Source organism: Pteropus vampyrus, unplaced genomic scaffold (genome assembly GCF_000151845.1).
Source record: "Pteropus vampyrus isolate Shadow unplaced genomic scaffold, Pvam_2.0 Scaffold181, whole genome shotgun sequence".
Taxonomy (NCBI): Eukaryota; Metazoa; Chordata; class Mammalia; order Chiroptera; family Pteropodidae; genus Pteropus; species Pteropus vampyrus.
Genome location: NW_011888962.1, coordinates 2,986,937 through 2,992,391, shown reverse-complemented (window position 1 = coordinate 2,992,391; position 5,455 = coordinate 2,986,937).

Here is a 5,455-nt window from a genome sequence, read left to right as displayed (position 1 = left end):
AAGATTGACCATATCGAAGTGCTGGCAAAGATGTGGAGGAAAGGAACTCTCATACACTGTTAGTGGGAATGTAAAATGGTGTAACCACTTCAGAAAATAATTTGACAGTTTTTAAAGAAATGTATACATACGATGTAGTTGATAATATTGTAATAACTGTTATAGTGCCAGATGAGTACTAGACTAATTGGGGGATCACCCTGTAAATTACATACATGTCTAACCACTATACTGTATACCTGAAACTAATATAAAATAATATTGAATGTCAACTTTAATTGAAAAATAAAAATTTTTTAAAAATTATACATATATCTACTATATTATCTAGCCATTCCACTCCTAAGAATTTACCCAAAAGAAAAGGAAAACTATGTTCCTACAAGAAACACACAAATAGTAGCAGCTTTATTTATAATAGCCAAAAACTGAGGGCAACCCAAATGTCCATCGACAGGTGAATGGATGAACAGATTGCAGCCTATCTACATGGAATAATACTTAAGAATAAAAAGAAATGAACTATTGATACATGCAATATCAAGGACTAAGTGGTTCTTATGGGCCAGGCATTTTATATTGTTTCGTTTTAGCCTCACAGACACCTTTTAGATGAGAAAACTGAACCTTTGAGAAGGTAAGCAGTTCATCTGGGGTCACTCAGCTGATAAGTGGCAGAGACAGGACACACACCATGCCAGTCTGAAAGTCCTCACATGACTTTGTTCAGCAAAAAGTACTTGGGTTCCTTGCACCCATCAGCCTCTACGAGGTGAGACAACACCTTCCAGAAGATAACCTCCAAAAATGAGAAGGGTTTCAGAGTTGGTAGGGAGAGGGCGACTTTGAAGAAGGAAGAAACTTTGCCTTTTTTAGGTAATGCCCCAGATGACTCACCCTTTCCTGTCACTCAGCTCCAAATCTTCAGGTCTTAATCTTGATGTGTCATATCTGGGGACCCATTGGAGAACTTCCCAGAGAGGCTGCCCTTCTGTCTCTAGGCACAAGTTTGTACAAGCAGCAGCTCCACCTGGGCACCTATTACTGAAGTAAGCTGCAATTTGATATTCTCTTACTGTTTACTTCTGCCTTAATTACAGGGTGGGGAAAAGAGCACCTAAGGTTTGCCAAAAACTTTGGTGATTTTTTAAAAAAGTTCTTTCTTTCTTTCCAGTTGTTTAACTCTGTTGGGAAAGGCAAGAAGAATGCTTTTGGAACTGAGCTCACTGCTGAGTTGCCAGGGTTTAGAGATCTATGCAAAGGTCATTGTTTTCTGTGAAGGTCATTGTCTTTTCATGAAAACCCCAGCAAAGCATGCCAATACAGGAAAGCCACCAGCTTGCCAAATGTCCAGTGTCCCAGTCACCTGCTCTTCCTGCCCTAGGAAGGATGTGGATGATCTCTGGAGTAAAGACATCTGATCGGTTTTGTTCCTTTCTTGCTCTTAAATCAGCTGCAAAATGCAAGAACAAAGCACACACAGGATGATTCTCAGAGCCCTGTGCCGCCTCCTCATTAAACTCCAGCAGCTGCTGGGTGTTGCACAGAGAGAGATAAGCAATATGACATTTGTGGCCATTCACATCCTGAGTGTAGATCATTGTGCTTTCAACAGAATTTCTGAGGTTTCAAGCTCTGAAGAGCACCCCGCCAGTGAAAACATGAAGAGAGGGTGAGCTCTGGGCAGGGGGTCCTGGGTAGGGTGCGGGGTGTACAGCAGGAGTGACAGGCAGAATCAAGCAACCAAATCACGAGTTACTTGCTCTTCAGAAAAGCGGCTCTGCCGACAAGAGAATTAGGGCAGGATGATTTTGGCAAGCCCAGTGTTGTGTTAGCTGCACAAACTTTTCCTTTCCTCTTATGCAGCCTCTTAATAATTGGGTGGGAGCTTCTTTTCAAATTTCATGGAGAGGCAATTCCTGTCAGATGTTTTTCAGAGGGGTTCCACCTTAGGGTTGCCAAGCACACACATTTCCAGATTCAACTCTGAGTCTATTTAGTTTGGGAAGATTAAAGTTTGCAACTTTTGCCATGGCAGGTTTTCACTTTACTCACAGTTTTCTCACATTACTTTAAGTGAATTTTACCCTTATCTCCATACCAAGTCTTAACGAAAAATATAAGAGAGTAGAGAAGAGATCCAGAGGGTCACCAGGAGCAATCAGCGTCTACCTGGAAGCTGCCAAACCATGTGACTGTGTCCTAACTGGGGACATTTCCCTTCCTCCTGTGGCTGCTTCTAATTCACCTTTCTACAGGCAGATCCTAATTTCCATACAAACAGAGGACTTGTTGGAAGAAATTATTTTAAATATTTGCCTTCCATCTTTCTGCCTATTCCAATACACTCTGTGTCCTCATCCCTATTTTCCACAACCCTGCCTCAGTCACACATCATCAACAAATAAAAATATAACTCTCAGTAGGGGCCCTACATCTAAAAGATGTAGGTCCCTCAGAAAGACTGCATGACCCACAACCCCTGTACCCAGGCCACTACCCCGAGAGCGTTCTCATCATTATCTGAGCATAGGGCCAGGACAGGTACCTCAAACATAGCAGGACATCTCCCCAGAAGATGCTCCCACATTGGTCTTGGCAAACACACAGACACACAGACACACAGACACACATACACAAGCCTCTTCAAAGAAAATATCCCTATAAAAATTTTTTTAAAGACGATTAAATACATAACAAATTTAACTGAATGCAGATTATTTCAATATACGTATATATATCATTTCCTCCATCTCATCCATTCACTCACTCATTTATTTGCTTAACTTATATCCATTTAGACACACTATATGCCAAATGACGTTCTAGGTACTAGAGATTCAATGAAGAAGGAAACAAATTCCCTGTCCTGTAGAGCTGACATTCTGGTAGGGTGAGACAAAAAATAAACACAGAAATGCATATTTCAGGTTATAATAAGGGATTCAAAGAAAAAGTGAGCAGGAAGATAGAAAGCAATAGAAATTGGGAATGATATTTTAGACAGGTAGTCAGGAAAGCACTAACTGAGATGACAGCCGAGCAGACAGCCGAGGGAAGCAGGGCATGAGCCATAAAGATATCTGAGGGTAGAACACCCTAGGCAGAGAGGAAAGCAAGTTCAAATGTCCTGGGGTAGCAGCATGCTTAGTACATCCAAGGAGCAGCGAGGAGCCAATGTGGTGGGAGTAGAAGGAGCAAGGAGGAAGGGATAGGAAGCATGGTCATAGAAGAAGGAGGCCTGATCAGGTAGGCTCAGAATGGGATTGGCAGACTCTGACAAGTTCCGAACAGAGGAGAGATGCCATCTGACTAACGGTGTAGAAAGATCATACTGGCTGCTTGGTGGAAAGAGATCGAGCCGTCAGGGACAGAAACAGGGAGCCCAGTTCTGAGGCAACTGCAGTAACCCAGGCAAGAGGTGATGGTTTTGGAACAAGATAGCAACAGTAAAAGTGGAAGAAGAGGAAAGTTTCTGGATAGACTGAGAAGAGAGGGCTGCAGGATTTTGCTAAATTGGGGTGACTGGATACTATTGGTCCTGAAGCTTCTGATAAAGGAGGGGACCCAGCGGTAGGTTCAGAGAGGTATAAATGTATCAGAAATGAAGGTTGCTGGACTCTGGTCTTTAGGCAAGATCTTGGCAAAAGCCTCATTAACTGAATACCTACTATGTGCCAGGTGTAGCCTTAGGTATTTTCACAGAAACTTTCTCCTCACAAGTCTTTGTAGTTGGTTTGACTATTTCCACTTCATGGGTAAGGAAAGGGATAGAAATCTGAACCTGTGACTGCCAGATCCCAGAGCTCTGAGCCCCTGACCCTGAGTCCCTTATGGAGGGAGAGCCCCTGGGGATGTGCTTAGCAGGATGATTCTGTGAGGTTCCATGAGCTCAGCTAGGGCAGGTACAAGAATGAGGGAGCCCTGACACCCTCCCTGGCTGCCACAGCTTCTCATCAGAGCTCTAGGGCAGAGGTACAAGTCCCAGGCCTGACCCAGCACCCAGCTTCCTCAATGAGATCCAGGATGCAACTGCTGGGGCTGCAGCTGCCAATGGAAGGAAAGCCAAGTGGGGACAGGCAGGCGATCGCAGTGACCCCTCCCAGCCCCCAACCCAGCTTTCTTATAACACAGGGAGGACACCACCTGGGCGCTGCCCACAGCCCCTGTCATCAAAGCCCTCTGAATTCAGAGTTGCCACGTTTCAATCTCCACACCCCCAAATTTTCAGATAGCCATCTTGGGAGAAGCCTTGAGGTCACTGTCTCTGGGCCAGCCAGAGCTGCTTAGAGGAAATAGGCCCACTCAACCCAAGTGCACCTGCACTGGGACTAGTCTATTTCTCCTCTGGTTGCCAGAGCAACGAAAACAACAGTGACTACAGAAACCCCCTTTACACCACAGCCCAGGCTGACCCTTACCAATGGAAGCCAGACTTTGCATCTTGGTCTCTTCCCTTTTCTCCCACCCACGTAAAAGTATCTGCTCTGAAACCAAGAACTTGCCCAATCCACCACTGAGCTGAAATTGTTTTCAAAGCTTGATTAGCTGAGCTCTTCTCTGAACGCCAGCTCTCCAGGGAAAGGGTGGGAAGCCTCTGGATCCAGGCTTGAAGCAGCACGTCCATCTGGGGGAGAGAGCCCTGGAGGCTCCTCCTCAGAACCACTGCACTGGATACTTTACTCTAAATTCAAGTAAAGTGGGCAGTTTTTCCCAAGGTGTGGCCACAGCAGCTGACCCCAGGATTCGTACTCCAAAACAGGTGGATCTGGCTAATGCCCTTATTAACAATCAATCCCATCTCATGAGAGTCTCTGGGGCTGTAGGTTCATCCCATGAAAGGAAGGTCCCACTTTGAAAGAACAAATGATTTATGGTAAGTTAGGACACTAACCAATTGCATGGAAACAGACAACTTGTCCTGCCCATTAATTCACAAAAGGAAATTATGAGTCAGAGACACACTTGCTCTGAAGCAAAGCGTACAGCCCCAGCCTCGAAAGTGTAGCGTACAAGGCATTTGGCTCACTCACGTTTCCTCCCTCAGGCTGCTGGTAAAGCTGCAACAACAGGACCTCATGCTGCAACAAGAGGAGTCAGGGCACCAGGGTCCTTCTCTCTATTCTGTTAGGAGCCACCTGGGAATTATCCTTGAGAATGAGGGAGGAGGGCACCTGTATGCTATTTCTTTAATCCTCTCTGAAATCCTGCAAGTTAGACATAACTTTTTCCAAATATCACAAATGAGGAAATCAAAGTTCAGAGAGGTTAAGTGACTTGCCAGAGATCACATAGCAAGTGAGCAGCAGGACCAGGACTTGAATCCGGCTTTCCTATTTTACATTATACTCCAGTGGCTTATTGAAAGGCTAAAATAAGGAGCTTTGTTCCTTGATTATTCCACACAATAAACTAAGGCATGTATACCAAGCTCTGTCTTTTTAGTTCTTTTTTT